Source organism: Anolis carolinensis, chromosome 4 (genome assembly GCF_035594765.1).
Source record: "Anolis carolinensis isolate JA03-04 chromosome 4, rAnoCar3.1.pri, whole genome shotgun sequence".
Classification (NCBI taxonomy): domain Eukaryota; kingdom Metazoa; phylum Chordata; class Lepidosauria; order Squamata; family Dactyloidae; genus Anolis; species Anolis carolinensis.
The window spans coordinates 41,012,936-41,030,321 of NC_085844.1; the positions used below are offsets into that span (position 1 = coordinate 41,012,936).

Below are 17,386 nucleotides of genomic sequence, written 5' to 3' on the forward strand. Positions count from 1 at the left end.
AGGTTTCCCCTGACATTAAGTCCAGTCATGTCTGACTCTGGGAGTTGGTGCTCATCTCCATTTCTAAGCCGAAGAGCCGGTGTTGTCCGTAGACACCTCCAAGGTCATGTGGCTGGCATGACTGCATGGAGCGCCATTACCTTCCCACCAGAGCGGTACCTATTGATCTACTCACATTGACATGTTTTCGAACTGCTAGGTTGGCAGAAGCTGGAGCTAACAGTGGCTGCTCACACCACTCCCGGGATTTGAACCTGGGACATTTCGGTCTGCAAGTTCAGCAGCTCAGTGCTTTAACACACTTTGCCACCTGGGCTCCCACAGTAGACATATGAATATGAAAATAAATAAATAAAATAAGTAAACTTTATTTTTACCCAGCCATTATCTCCCATAAGGGACTTGGGGCAGCTTACAGGGCACTTGTAATGTAACAATACACATGGTGCAATAAAGTACAAATACATCAATACAAAAGGTAAAAACATAATTTACATCATCAATACAAAAAACAATAACACAATAAAATCAATCCACCCTAAAATAAACATTGATAAAATGCCATTATAATTATGGACATAAAATGAATATCATGGAAAAGTATGGGATCACTTCATAATCTGCCTCATAAGGGACGGACAGTTGCTCTTCATCTGCAGATGGGCTGTCATTGACGTTCTCAGAGACTGTCAGCTTGATTCCATCTTCTATCCTATATGAGCATCTTGCTTCAAAGCTCCTTCTTCATTTACACTCTAAACTTGGAAATCTAAGCTGGCAAGGTCCAGCAAGATCTGTCAAAATTGCAGTTTCCTACTGAGGCCCTGAATTTCAATGAATGTAGAAGTATCCTGTCTTCTGAACCTTGGCATGGGACTTCTGTCTTGCAAATATTTTGTTTCTGCACTAATTCAAGGCAACACTGTATAGCTGCTCAGTTGCCTGTGGAAAACCATGTGTTTTTGAGTGTAGTCATAAAACATACTGTAAAATGCCCAGGCTTCTTCCTTTAACCATTTCAAAACTGGATAGTATGATTATTTTTGAACTGCTTTTAAGTGGTTTAAAAGAGTATTTTAAAATACTTTTATCTTTGTATTAGTTTAATTGGTTTTTTATTTGTTCATTGCCTCAGAGCAGTTGAGGACTGGTAGAAATACTTTTAATAACTAATACATATTTTTGTTGAATAGGAAACAGCTAGAGTTCAAAATAACTTGTTACCTGAGATGAACATCATGGCACATTCCCCAATTAATTAATGAAAAAACCTACCACACTGGCACTTCAATCTAACAGAAAGATGTTGCCTTCCACTTCACTTGAGGGCAAGAAACTAGTGTTATGGGGTACAAGGCATGACTACAACAAATGTACCTCCAACAACTTGCGGCCATTTGGGTTCCCATCACAATTTACCACCTCACTTCACTTGAATTAATGATAAGGTTGACATAGCACTATATATAAGGCTAATTCAGGAATGAGTACCTGTCAGGGGTTAGAGGATGCATTGCCTTATAGGAAACTTTGTTTTTCCCCTCTGAAAGTTTATTTTTCTGCTCCCAAATGAACCCCAAGGACTCCTACGGAGCATGGGGAACACTGTTGCAATCTTTTGGGGATTTTAGCCCCAGAAAAGTTTTTCCCCAAAACACTGATAGAAAAGCAGCTCCAGGTTGAGGTTTCCTTCTGAACCTGTAAGGTTTTGGGGGCCTCTAAAAAAAAACCTTGTGGGCCACATGTTTTCTATAGCCCCCCCCCCCCCCCCCCCCCCCGTAAACTGAATTTCCAACCTGAAACCAAGAGCCTACAAATACACAGAGACAGTGAAAGTATTTCCAAGTGCAGGCATTTTACCTGACTGGCCTTAGGAAATCCCAGTTATGTACCTGCTACTGCACCTGGAAACTAGGATACATACTTTGTTCTTATATGACTTCAAGTTAACTTTGACTTGCAGTATTTTTTGTCAAGATTTTTTCAGAGAAGATATTCCACTGTTTTTCTCTAAGAGGCTGTGACTTGCTAGGGTGTACATGGCTGAGAAGGAATTTGAACACGAGAGTCTTGGTTCAAAACCCACATCTCTATACTGTACTGGCTGTTTTAACAGCTACTTGTGCATTGTCAAAATAAAAAGTAGAAAATGCCACAGAGTACTATTAAAGATATTAAGAAATTATAAAACCAAACATGAATTTATCCGGATATAAATCTGAAGGTACAAGAATGCCAAGACAGTGACCAGAAGACCTATGTACTTCCTCAATCTTTTATCCAGATGCTGTGGTTGAGCCATTTCAAAATTGTTGATCTTCCTAGGGTTTGTCAACCAATCCCCTGAAAATGCTTTAGAACAGGGGTCCCCAAACTAAGGCCCGCGGGCCGGATGCGGCCCTCCAAGGTCATTGACCTGGCCCCCGCCCTCAGTTTAAAACTTAGGCTCACCCAAAGTCTGAAATGACTTGAAGGCACACAACAACAACAATCCTGCTTAACTTATCTCATTGGCCAGAAGCAGGCCCACACTTCCCATTGAAATCCTGGTAGGATTATGTAGGTTAAAATTGTTTTTATTTTTAAATATTGTGCTATGGTAATAATAATATCATATATTGTGTACCTATATACATATACCTATATACATATAATATTGATAATGAGTGAGTTAGGGCCTTTTGCCCTAGCACTCAAGACATGGCTCTTTACTATAGCTTTTAATCTATTTTAATTTTTATCAATATTTGTATGTATGTATTTTTATCCTTTACAATTTTATCTTGTAAATCGCCTAGAGCATTGTGGATGGAGGGCGATTAATAAGTAATTAAAATAAAAAAATAAAAAATAAAATAATAATAATATTATAATGTAAGACAATATAATACTAATAAGAATACAATATAATATTATATATTAAATGTAATATTATTAATATTACACTATAGTGGTATAGTACAATATAGTAATATATAATGCTAATATTGTGCTATACTAATAATATAATATATTGCATGTATATACAACTTGTAACCTGCTCTGAGTCCCCTTCAGGGTGAGAGAGGGTGGGGTATAAATGTAGTCAACAAACAAATAAACAAACAAATAATTGTTGTTGGGTTTTTTTTGCACTACAAGTAAGACATGTGCAGTGTGCATAGGAATTTGTTCGTTTTTTTTTTCCAAATGATAATTTGGCCCCTCAACAGTCTGAGGGACCATGAACTGGCCCTCCACTTAAAAAGTTTGAGGACCCCTGCTTTAGAATATCTGTTGCCAGTGTTGCTATATTCCATGCAGGAAATGATAGAATCATTGAGTTGGAAGAGACCACAAGTGCCATCCAATCCAACCCCATTCTGCCATGCAGAACTCAAGCCAGAACAGTTGTAAACTAAAGACATGAGTGGATATCATCTTCAAAAATGGCTTTGAAGGAAATGGCGACTATCAGGAAAGCTGTTACAGCCCTGAAACCAATTAACTGATTTGTACATATTGAACACCTTAGCATAAATTGGAAAAGTTACCTTTTTGGTTACCAAAATTACCAAAGCACATCCAAAAGCTCATGTTGAAATCATGGTTATTAGCCAATCATCATGATCCTTATAATAAATTGTAAAATCCGTCTGAATGTTTGCTGCATGAATTCCAGTGTAAAGGCCAAATGTGTAAACAGAGTTCTTGGGTAATGTTGGTAGAAAGTTCATGTGGTTGGAAGTCCCATTAGCAAAAGTGTTCAAAGTGCAGTCCATTACAGCACTCACCTCCATCAAGTATGAGAGTAATTAATACTGTGAATGTCACAAATGTTTTCTACAGATGTAATTAGTCAGATGAGGACAGGTGCTCCAAATAAAAGCAAGAAATTATTCTTTTCTGTTTATTGGTCAATAAACATGTAAATGCAGAGCCTATAAATCATGAATGTAATCACCATCAGTGTGTGACATGTGCAATATGTTTTTCTAAGTGATACATTAGCATTCAAAAGAATCTGACGTGTTTTATAGATAATGATGGGTTTATCACAGAGACCATGGATAATTACTGCAGTCTTGCTTCCTCAGTCAGGCATGGCTGGTTAAGGAAAGCAAAATGTCACAAAGAGAATAGACTTCATTCCTTCTCACACTGGATCTCACCCATACATTTCACTAAGTAGCTGCACCCAGTCCGCATTTGCAAAATTGTGAGAGTCACATGTTACTGCATGAGTGCTCTTCCAGATATTGGTGAACTTCAATCCTCACTATTCGCTAAGCTGGACGGACTGCTGTTAATTGAGTCATTTTCACAGGATTTGGCCATTTTGTGGCTTCATCTCTGAGCAAGTTCACAATTATGCGCTAAACCATTTCCACATTTTCTCAGCAGTCCCTCCAAACACAGGAAATATAGATAAAATTAAACTGCATTTTGTAATTCCCAGTCTTTTCTTAATTAGTGTATTTGGCAATGGGGAGGTGCACTTATGAGTGCCAAACCTAAACAGCTAACAAAACTCTTTGGGTATTATCAAAGAGTAAATTATCGTTGGTGCAGAACAACTGAAATCGTTATGATGAGAACCCAACCCTACTGAAATGATTTTGTTGTGTGTCTTCAAATCATTTCTGATTTATGTTGATCCTAAGGCAAACCTATCATGTCACACAGGCTTGCATATACTTGCATGTATCTGTCCAATGTTTGGATGAAAAATTGAAGTGTGGTCAAAGAAATGCTGTTTTGTTTGCTTACAGCACTGGAGGAAATGTAGAGGCTGCATGTATGAGAAAGTTCATTCATATTTCAGTTTATTAAATTGAGTTATGATTAAGACCATTGACAACACTGGGATGCAAAACAATTGGTCGTGATAGAAAAAGTCACAATATAGTCCTACCTAGGGAGTTTCAGAAAAACTTCTGTTTTATTGACCATTCTAAAGCCTTTGACTGTGTGGATCATAATAAAATGTGGCAAGTTCTTGGTGGTATGGGGATACCAAGTCATCTTGCTGTCTCCTGAGGAATCTGTATAACAACCAAGTAGCAACAGTCAGAACAGACCATGGAACAACAGACTGGTTCAAGATTGGGAAAGGAGTACGGCAGGGCTGTATACTCTCACCTTACCTATTCAACTTGTATGCAGAACACAGCATGTGATGTGTGGAGCTTGATGAATCCAAGGCTGGAGTTAAAATTGCTGGAAGAAACATTAACAACCTTAGATATGAAGATGATACCACTTTGATGGCTGAAAGTGAGAAGGAGCTGAGGAAACTTATCACCAAGGTGAGAGAAGAAAATACAAAAGTTGGGTTGCAGTTAAACATCAAGAAAACCAAGATTATGGCAACCGGACTGGTTGATAACTGGCAAATAGAGGGAGAAAACGTGGAGGCCGTGACGACTTTGTATTTTTAGGCGCAAAGATTACTGTAGACGCAGACTGCAGCCAGGCTATCAGAAGACGTTTACTTCTTGGGAGGAGAGCAATGACCAATCTCGATAAAATAGTGAAGAGGAGAGACATCACATTGGCAACGAAGGTCCGCTTGGTTAAAGCAGTGGTATTCCCCGTAGTAACCTATGGATGCAAGAGCTGGACCATAAGGGAGGCTGATTGAAGGAAGATAGATGCTTTTGAACTGTGGTGTTGGAGGAAAATGCCTTGGACTGCAAGAAAGTCAAACCAGTCCATATTCCAGGAAATAATGCGCTTCTGCTCATTGGAGGGAAGGATATTAGAGGCAAAGATGAAGTACTTTGGCTACATCATGAGAAGACAGGAAAGCTTGAAAAAGACAGTGATGCTGGGGAAAATGGAAGGAAAAAGGAAGAGGGGCCGACCAAAGGCAAGATGGATGGATGGTATTCTTGAAGTGACTGGCTTGACCTTGAAGAAACTGGGGGTGGCGACAGCCGACAGGGAGCTCTGGCATGGACTGGTCCATGAGGTCACAAAGAGTCGGAAGCAACTGAATGAATAAACACAACAGTCCTACCTAATTCTCTTTATCTTCCTTTGATGTTCACTGGAGAATTCCACATATGTATGCCTCTTCCTTGTTGAAATACCTCATAAGTAGACATAGATATTGTTTTCAGTTTTTTTTGTGTGTGTGTGCAAGCTATCTGTGCAAGCTGTTTGGATGCTCAGTAACTAATAGTACCTGATTTATGATGTGATACTACAAAGACCACTTGTTGTTGGGTTTTTTTTTGGGGGGGGGGGTTGCATTTTCCTATATGCAGTGATATATAATTACCTGTTATCAAGCTGGTATTTCAACAGAACACATTTATCATATGGTTGTTACTCTTAAAGCAAAATCCTTTGCCCTCTGAAATTGATGCTTATTAACCTTGGTCTAATTGTGCTCTTGTGCTGTCGTTCATATATTATTTATTGTCATAGCCTCTAACCTAGCTCTCTATCCATTTCAATGAAACAAGGCCACCTTTCAAAATAATGTCTGGTTTAAGATGCTGAAGCCTTTCAAATACAAAAGGTCAGTGAAGTATCTGTCCTTTGAACTCTTTTATGAAAAGGTCACTTTCTAATATGGGGGTTGGGGACATTATTGAGAAGCAACATGACAGGTCCTTGGATACTACTGTACCAACTACAAATTTTTCACCATTTTGGTTGCATGTGACTTTGGTTGTGTGGCATGTATGTGTAAACAACAAAAAGATAGGGTCATGCAGTCTCCCATAAGTAAACTCATAAAAATACAACAAACCAGTATCCCATCTCAATTTAGTTAGTTAGACACAGGAGCTCTCCCATAACTCACTAAGCAAAGGACAAATCTTTACTGGAGAACCTGGACCCAGTTAGCGTGAAGGAGTTCTTGACAGAGAAGTTGAACTAACACTAAGTGGGAAGGAGAGCCAGCATGGTATGTTGGTTTGTCGGACTAGGATTTTGGGAGACCCGGGTTCCAGTCACCAAACAGCCATAGAAATCTGCTTTCTCAATCTCAGAGGAAGACAAAGAGAAACCCCCTCTTGAATGAATCATACCAAGAAATTCCAATTATAAATTTGCCTAACAGTCATCGTAAGTCATAAATTATGTGAAGGCACATAGCAACAACAGTGGTCATAGACCTTAGTTTCCTAACTAGATATCACTTCATCTGGCATTAGGCCTGAGTTCATTAGTGCCCAACCACTGTTTGCAAGTCATGCAAATTATTATTCAGATCACTTATTTATTTAGGTGCATGCTCAGATTGACTATTTTTCCTATTTGTCTGAAATGTCATATAACTTGGGTGAATATCATAAGAATCAGGCTTTTATTTGGATGTTAAGCATGAATATCTTTAATGCTGCAAGTCTGGCATTTATTGGTTCCCTTCTGACACAATAAATAAACAAACCTTAAAATAATATTGAAGTACACTCAACAACTTATAAAATGAAGGTGAAGTGTAAATTTCCATGTATCACTTTCCCTTGCCTCCCATGATCTATCTATATAAAGGTCAAAGCATGCATGTTTGTCTGTCTGTCTACCTGTTTGTATTACATTTTTTGTTTTAGGAGCAACTTGAGAAACTACAAGTCATTCCTGGTGTGAGAGAATTGGTGGTCTGCAAGGACATTGCCCAGCAGACGCCCGGGGATTTTACCATCCTGTGGGAGGCTTCTCTCATGTTCTCGCATGGGAAGCTGAAGCTGACAGATGGGACTTACCCCGCGCCCCGGATTCAAACTGCTGACCTTTTGGTCAGCAGTCCTTATGGCACAAGAGTTTAACCCATTGCACTACGAGGCTCCTACTCTGTATTACATAGGCTGTTGCTAGATGAAGTGGCCCTCTGTGATGTCACTGGGAAGAAGTGACCTGTGTATCAGGGGAAGGGAAGGAGGGACAAAGGAAAAAGCCACACAAAAAGCCATATTGGTATGGAGACTTTGCAAGGTAGGCCCTCTCAGAGTTGGAAAGGGGGGAAAGGGAAGGGGAAGGAAGGAGAAGGAAAAGGAGAAGAGAGGGAGGAGAAAGAGGAGGTAAGGAAGGAAGGGAAAGGAAAGTGGAGAAGATATGAGAGGAGGAAAAGAGAAAGAAAGTATGAAAGTAGGGGCCAGCAGCCCTTCCAACACCCAAGTAATGCCAGGTATAAACACTAGTCAAAAACTAAAGATGGCATGAGCATGTACACTGAAGGGAACAAGTACCACCAGAGAACTGAAGCCAGGGAAAATATGATGTAAGAATAACCAGATACAAGAATACTAGTAGAATTTAGACCAATTTCCCCTAATTTAGATTTCTCCAGTTCAATTATTCCCAACTATTAATCAAATATTATGGGGCTGTACTCTTGTCACACTGTAAACATATTACCAGGTTTTAAAAGGCTGAAATATAATTCCTTACAAAACATGAATTTACTGATCAAATTGCTCAGTGCTAGGAATATTTTATTAGCTGGTAGTCATCACCATGGTATAGTGGTTAGAGCATTGGGCTGTGACTCTGGAGAACAGGGTTTGAACCCTTAAGTCAGCTATGGAATCCCATCAGGTAGCCTTTGGCAAGTTTTATCTGGCTGGATCTACACTGCCCTATATTCCAGAATCTGATCCCAGGTTTTCTGCTTATCCCAGATTGTCTGGCAATGTAGACTCATATAATCCAGTTAAAAGTAAATAATCTGGGATCAGATCCTGGGATATAAGGCAGTGTAGATCCAGCTTCTGTCAGCCTCAAAGGAATATAATTGCCAATTCTCTTTGAACAAATCTTGCCAAGAAAACCCTGTGATAGGTTTTCTTTAGGCTTGCCCTAAATGGGGAAACAATTTTAAGGCAAACAACAAGTTATCAGTTGAGCCAACGGGTAGAAACAGATAGATCAATTAGCCATTGATCAATTTCATCCTATAGGGAGCTCTTTGGGAAGAAAGTACCAAAATGATCCAATATTCAAGGCAAGTCAACTTTACTCACATGATGAGAGCTAATAAAACTCATTATCTTCCAGCTTTTTGAACTTCCTTCTGGCAAAATGAAGGGTGTTAATTTACCATTGTAGACTTCTTCTAATTAACTAACTTTTATTGTGGCCTATATTTATTGTCTAAATGCAATTAAAATTAGAAACAGGAAATAAAGACAAACACCTCTGATTTGTTTACAAGAGCAATTACTTAGATACTGAAGGAAAGCTGTAATAAGTCATCCAAGAGTTCTGAAGAAAGTCTATCCACTGTATACAGCACTTAACAATTGCCCCATCTATGAAAATAGTAGGAGATTCAATTTCTCTTGTTCATTTGGTTTCATTTATTATTGAATTGCTTAAACTGTTTCTAGTTCTTGAAGTGAATAATAATCCTTAGTGTTAAGATAATATAAATGATTAAGTGGATAAATGTACAGGCCAGAAGTGCAGACTGTTAGGATGTTCTAAAAGTGTTTCTCTTTCAACAATCAATGCTTTTCTCTTGGGACCTCTTCAAAGGGAGGGCGTGGGGTTTAGCCCTGTTTTCGCAGTTTTGGTCAGGCCTGGCCAGGGCCTGCCAAATGTCATCAGACGACATTCAGCAGCCCCTGCCCCATATTGGAGGGGAAATGGCGGGCACACGGGGAGGGCACCACAAGTCCCTTTTGCTGGTGACTGCCAACGAAATGGCAAGACCCCAGGGGCCATGTGAAGAAGACCTTACACAGCTATAACTATGATTTTATTTTATGTGCCAATCAGATCTTGGGATTCCCAGCCTGATAAAGTTTTGGTTTTTCTCCAAGCTATAATCCTAATATTCCATAAGCGGTTGTCATGGAAGCTGAAGTGGAATAATAGTGTTAGGATTGTACATGTACAGTATCAAAAGGCTCTGGGAACATTTTTAAAAACTGCCCCAAATGCTTTAAAATACAATGTTACCATCCATTTTTTTTCTAGTTTACTGTTTAAGTTGCAGCTACATTCAAAAATACAGGAATTCCAGAGGGTGGCAAGTGATGTCATCTTTCCCACTTATCAAAATGCCCTGGGATCTTTAACTTTGCAAGCCACTGGCCCCATTATTGCCTACTAAAATCCAGACTACTGGTAATGATTAGATTTTATAGTCAGACCTCCACATTTGTGAGTCTGCTATAGACTTGTTTAATATTGTTTCTCTAGGAATTTCTCAGCCCTCCATGACAATTTTATGACCAACTTCTACTAAATCGTCTCTAGATTTTTCAGTGAAATTCTATGGCCAACTTCTGAGCCCATAGATGCCTAGAAAGGTGTTCTTGGGATTGTCTTTTCATGGGCTTCCACTTTGCAGAGATCCTGTGCCCAAAAAACTACACAGGTGTTCCAATATTTGGTAGAAATCTCAATGAATGGACTTTGGCAGTAAAATTAATATATATACATTATTCTTAATATTGTAAATTGAGGGAGAGCCTGCATATGTTGCACATTACCACGAAAAAAGCTGGAAAACTCAAGAATAGTCTTGTAAAATCAAGAAGATGGAGATGTCAAATTCATCACCAGGGAGCATGATTTTAGACTTGTAGCCTTTCTGTCCCTGTCATGGAATGCAGGAAGCAGCAGAAGAAAAATCCTCTTTGTACCACAGAGAATTATACCCTAGCATTACCTAATATTGTTGTGGATGTACTTAGCATAGTGGCTCATTCAGTCCTGAGATGCTTCCAGATTGTCAGATACCAAAGTTGCTGATCAGAATGTCAGGTCTTCAGTCTTTACCTCCTTAATGTGCTTTCTTTGTATGTGTGTGTGTGTGTGGGGGGGGGGGGGCGCTTTGGATCTGTTATATGCATAGTTATCTCTATCCCTCCTCCTTATTGGCCTGTTGCCAGTGAACATGCTGCTGACAGGAGGTTTACACACCACACAAAATGTATCCTCATCCTACCTTCTCTCTTGCATACAGGGTGGTTTTCAGCCCTTTGCCTGTTTTATCCCACATCTGTTTTCCAAAAGTTTTGAGTGATCTCACACTATAACAGAACAATTCAGATAGAATAGATAAGAAATGAAAATCTTAAACTTAAATATAGAATTGTGTTTTTATGCTCTTCTTTTAAGAAAATTTATCTAGAGGTAAACTTTATTTAAATCAATGAGACATTCTTCCATGAAAATATGTTCAGTATTGAGGTATAAGTCATTCTGTTAACTGGATGAGTGGACTTCATTTGTTCCTTGGAAAACGTCTCCTGAGACCTAACCCCTGATGTGACCTACAACTCCCATTAATAAATCTAGCCCTCAGAACATACTGACTGTTATCGCACAGCAAGTGCAAATAAGATCAACATATCAGCTGCAGTATTAAAACACAGCTAAGGGTCCTTCTATACAGGCCCAAAACCCATTATAGGTAACGGGTTTACAAGAGGCATCCAAATGACACTTCCGGTAAACCCGGATTAATCCAAAGTAAATTGGGTTTCCCAATTTACTTTGGATTAATTAAGCACCTCAACAGATCTGAGCCTTACTGAAAGGCCCGGTTTGTTGAGGTGCTGGGCCTCTGGGGACTGACTTCTGGGGCTGCTTCCACACTTCTGGGGCTTAGTCTCCACAGCCATCCTGCTTTCTTTGGGCTTCAAAAAGCCTGGAGGAGCAGGATGGCGCCCACCCCTCCCCTCCAGCCCCCCATTTCAGCCCCAAAACTTACCAGAGAGGTCTGTCAACAGTGTTGGCCTCTTTCTACAGTCCTCCTGGTGTGAGAAAATGGTGTGTCAGGATGTGGAGGGGAGGAATTTCCCTCCTCTCCTCTCGTGACACATCATTTTCTCACACCAGGAGGACTGTAGCGGGAGACCTGCACTACTGACAGGCCTCTCTGGTATGTTTTGAGGCTGAAATGGGGGGCTGGAGGGAGAATGACTGGCATCACAGGTCAACCTTGGTTTTACCCAGGATGCCATCTAGCCACCCTACCAAGGAAAGCCCAGGGTTTGGGTGAGGGGTAGGGACTGAAACCCAAGAGGAAGTGGGTTACTTTCACTCATTTCCTCTCAGGTTTTAGTATAGTATAGAAGGGCCCTAAGGAAGAATACTACACATTCAGAGAAGATATATTAGTGGATCTCCGTGTTCTTTGTCAAGAGGAATTACTGAGACCCAGTTGCCTAACAAGAACTTTAAACATTATTCCTCACAAATGAGGAAAACAAGAGTTGAACATTGTGTGAACTTTGTTGTAGTTCTGACCACAGTTCCTGGACTTTATATATATGTATATGAACACTTTATTCTTGAATAATAGTTGGCCAAGTCAACTACCATTTTGGAATTGCCATTACCTGGTGGGTCTCAGGTTTCAGTAAGAAAATCAGGTAGGTCTCACAGATATGAAATCTGTCCACCATACTGCAGTTCTAGGATCAAATCTAGTTGAGATTTCCCTCTCAGTAAAAACATCTGCAGGATCCAGTTGCTGTCCTGTGTAAAGCAATTTGCAATTCGGTGTGCAAATGTCTCACTTTTTGCAAAAATATGCATATAGGTTACAATCCTAAGCATCCACCCCAAGCAATTCAAGTACTGTATATGAATATTAACCTGCCAACTGTGGTAACAGTTCATGATCATTAATGTTAATGTCTTAATAACATCTCATATTACACATAAAGAGAGTTACTTAAGAGATAAGTCCAACGGTTTCCTGTGGAATTTACTCCCACATTGAGAATGTGGCATAGTGGTTTGGACCTTGGACTAGGATTTTAGGGGACTAGGGTTTGAATCTTTATTCAGCCGTGGAAACTCACTGGATGAACTGGTTACACTCTCCCAACATCCTCAGAACAAATCTCGTTAAGGTAACCATATGATAGGATTGCCATTGGTTGGAATAATTTGGAAAACATCTAACAAGAACAGTTGTATCTAGAACTATAGCCCTAGTACTGTACTTTAATTAAACCAAGTTTCCACTAGGGTCAGTTCCTTTTTTAATGGTAGTTTCTCAATGTTTTAAGACACACCCCAACCTGGCTTAATTACTCTGAGTAGTTTGCAAAAATTGCAAATAGATTTATCCTCTAAAGATTTTTATTTTAGCAAAATGGTCTACATACCTATCCAATCTCTGGAACAAAACACTGTCCTTAAAACCCAGTGCTTTTAGCCTGCTGAGCTATTATCCAGTTTCAAGTATATCCTGTTTCTAGGTATGTCATCTTTGATGGATTTATGCAAATATTATCTTGAAAAGCCTTCATCTGTTCTTTTGTTAGGTAAATGGAGGAACCCGAAGAAGCCCCAAATACATGAAGCCACCTATTCACAATTTACCTGGCTAACTCAAAACACGGGGAAAATCTTGGTTACAGTCCAATGAGAGATTAAAAACCAAAACAAAATCACTCTTCATTCTGAATCTGTGTCTATTTTACTGTGCATTTTCCTCCTTTCAGTTTTAGAAACCTCTGTATTGGCTGTTTTCAGTAGCCTATTATGATATTATTAATTCAGTTTTCTCCTACTTTAAATGTAAAGGACAATGCACATTTCCCTTGATTCTCACCAAAAGCACTTATAAGATATTCCAGGTCCCATGTCACCTAATATACTTTGTGAACAAACACGCATTCAAAGTCTCCTTTTACACCACACTATTTTGTGGTATGGAGCCCCCAGTGGCCTAGCAGATTAAACCGCTGAGTTGCTGAACTTGCTGATCGAAAGGTCGTTCGTTCGAATCTGGAGAGTGGGGTAAGCTCTCACTGTTAGCCCCAGCTTCTGCTAACCTAGCAGTTCGAAAACATGCAAATGTGAGTAGATCAATAGGTATCGCTCTGCCGGGAAGGTAACAGCGCTCCATGCAGTCATGCCGGCCACATGATCTTGGAGGTGTCTACAGACAATGCTGGCTCTTCGGCTTAGAAATGGAGATGAGCACCAACCCCCAGAGTTGGACACAACTAGATTTAATGTTAGGGGAAACCTTTACCTTTACTTAGAAGGGCCCTAAGCAAGAATACCACACATCCAGATAAGATATGCTAGACTTAAGATCAGGGGGAAACCTTTACCTATTTTGTGGTATCGTATCAATTTTATCTTCACTGCAGATTCCTATATGACAGTGGTTGATACCAACGTGTCCAAATATATTGGCATATGAATGTGAAAATCATGTCATAAAGATAACATGAAAAAATGCAGAATAACTTTTGAAATACGGTGCAAACCTATGCCCCCCTTCCCACCCACATACTGACACCATGTCTTTATAAATACAAATTTGTCACAAATATAATAAATAAATAAATGATAGTGATTTAAAGTTGACCATAGGTGCAAGATTATGTAATGGTAAAGGCAACCTTCAACCTTGGAGCCCGTGTGGTGTAGTTGTCTGAGTGGTTTGGAAACTAGAATTCAAATCCCCGCTGGTTGACTTTGGGCAAGACATATTATCTCAGCCTCCAAGAAACCAAAGGAAGCTGACATCTGAAGAAATCTTCTTTAGGGTCAACATAGGCTGGAAATGACTTGAAGGCACAACATTCCAGCAAAAACAACAACAAAATTCATACTCTCAATTTGGGTGCATCTGTGCTGTAGAATTAATACAGCTTGACACTACTTTAACTGCCATGACTCAGTGCTATGGAATCCTGGAAGTTATCATTTTACAAGGTCTTTAGACTTCCCTGTCATAGAGTGCTAGAGCCTCAACAAACTACACACCCCAGAATTCCAGTACATTGAGCCATGGCAGTTAAGTTGTGTCAAACTGCATTAATTCTAGTGTAGATGCACCATTTGATAGAAAGTTCCAATTCATCATCTGTCATTCTACTTTCAACTGTTTTCAAAATCACATGGATTCTCCTCTTTCCACCTTTCTCTTAAGTTTGCTTCAGTTGCAGGAAACTGAGTTCAAATTGCAAAAGTAGTCTGCACTTGGAGAAGAGAATGATGCTGGGGAAAATTGAAGGAAAAGGGAAGAGGGGCCAACCAAGGCAAAGTGGATGGGTGGTATCCTTGAAGCGATTGGCTTGACCTTGAAGGAGCGGGGGGGGGGGGGGGGGTGGCGGCAATGGCCAATAGGGAGCTCTGGCCTAGGCTGGTCCATGAGGTCATAAAGAATCCGAAGTGACTGAATGAATAAACAACAACAAAGTCTGCACTCAACTAACCCAGCAAGGGGAGAAGAGGTGAAATAATATTGTCTTTCCCTACAGATTCAGGCAAAAGCAAACACCTGCATGTTATTTCTCTTTAATATCCTTTGTCATCCTGACCACATTCTGATGTTGCTTGGCCTCATCTGTGAATCTGTTGTTTCCATTACAAAGCCTTCTCTGTCAAGGACTGCTTGTACCTCACCACCCCCGTGGTGCAATGGGTTAAATCATTGTGCCGGTATGACTGCTGACTGTCAGGTTGTCGGTTCAAATCCAGGGAGAATGGGTGAGCTCCCTCTGTCAGCTCCAGTCCCCCATATGGGGACATGAGAGAAGCATCCCATAAGGATGGTAAAACATCAAACATCTGGGCATCCCCTGGGCAACATCCTTGCAGACGGCCAATTCTCTTACACCAGAAGTGACTTGACACAGACACACACACACACACACACCAGACTAAAATCCCAGGACTCTATAGCATTGAGCCATGGCAGTTATAGTGTCAAACTGCATTAATTTTACAGCGTCGATGCCCACTTGGACATTCTTACCACAGTGTAGAATGACTGCAGCTTTTGAATATGTGCAAGCATGCAGAAATGCCTTTCAGCCTCTACCATAGAGAGAAATAAAGATTCCCTCCTTTATTAGTATAGATAGATTGGTTGTGGTATTTCCCTTCCAACTGACTTTTATTGAAAGGTGAACATCAAATTCCTCTATGGGTTTCTGCCAGGAATGCTAGCTGTTCTTATTTATTTCAATAAAATTGCTAAATAAATAGGGTATTTATTTTCAGCAAAATAAGCAGCGTTTCCTAATTCTGCTGAGAACAGTATACAGACCTTGAAAGATTTGTATAGTGCAGGGAGAAAAGACATAGAGAGGAAGTTATTGAATAAAGCAGGGTAAGCAATTGCTGGGCATTAGGGATCACATTGCCCAACATGGGACTCTGAAGAGTCAGCTCTGCTGTCCCCACCCCACATACCACCCCCTGCATATACCTTAGTTGATGTAGGGAGGCAATTTTGCTATGATTTCAAACTGCTCTGGGCCAGTTTAGTTATATAAAACTTAGACATCTGAAACACTGATTTGCCGTTGCTGAATGAAAGAACCAGCCAGAATAGTATGGGCACAATATGGGAAAGTTACTTCTTAATGACACCTTTCAGAATTTCCCAAAGGCTGCATTGAATTGGGAGATTCTATCTTTTCCAAAGCCTGAAGTCTTTGGCCTTGTTTGTCTTTGTCACAAGATACACACAACGCCTATTTTTATAGTTTATCTTAGACCTTTTGAACCACAATAGTTAAATAGTTTTAACCCCAATCAATTTCAGTGAGAGATATTTAGCATGTCCTTCAGTCTGTGTTATAAGGTGGGTAAGAAACAACATTATTATTTGTATTCTTCTTCATGATGATGATGAAGATGATGATGATGATGATGATGATTATGATATTTTCACTGGAACCCACGGGATTCAGACGTGCTTCCCTTTGTGTGAATCATGCTCCTCGGTTCACAAGTACTTTGCCTCGCCAACAAATGTCCCAATTTTCCTTAGCTAATGGAGAAATCCCGTTGAAAATACTAAATGACCCTTCAGCCCTTGCAAAGAAACATTATCTATTCAATTAATGGACCATAAAATGAGCTTGATAAAAACCAACGCAAGGTGCCATCAGTAATCCACTCCAAGTAGACTTAAAAGGGTTTAGGAAACTGAGAAGTTTCCTTGTACTAGATTCTGAGTAACACTTTAGGAAACTGGAAACCTCAAAAGGATTCTTATTCATCATATGGAGACTAAAATGTATGTGTACACACATACACACATACTCTCTTTTAAACACACATACATGTGGGGAGTGAAATAGAGCTTGGTTTTCTTTAAGCCCTGAATTTTGCAGTTTTAAAACTGCAAACAAAGAAATAAAACTGGGAAATAAGGTTCTCTTCACAAACTTACTCTTCCCTTTCTATTTTTTTTTAAATAACATAACCTTAAGTCAACAGGTGACTTGAAGGCAAATATACATGCAGCCAGAACGAGTTTTAAAAAAGGAGACTGATAATTTTCAGTTTTTCCCCTGACTTATTGGCAAAAGCCAGTATCATCTCATACTAGTGATACAGGGCTGCCCTCTGCAGGACAAAAGTAAAAAAGACATAAAAGCAAACCATTTTATTGTGTTGTCAAAGGCTTTAATGGCCGGAATCACTGGGTTGCTGTGAGTTTTATGGG

At 39.8% G+C, this 17,386-nt stretch overlaps 1 long non-coding RNA gene across 1 annotated transcript; it reads left to right on the top strand.

The window, feature by feature from the left end:
* Positions 1–7,446: 7,446 nt before the first annotated feature.
* Positions 7,447–13,365, top strand: LOC134298654 (uncharacterized). Its single transcript, XR_010005755.1, has 2 exons — positions 7,447–7,932; positions 13,230–13,365. It is a non-coding gene; the product is annotated as an uncharacterized LOC134298654 (long non-coding RNA).
* The last annotated feature ends 4,021 nt before the right edge of the window (positions 13,366–17,386 follow it).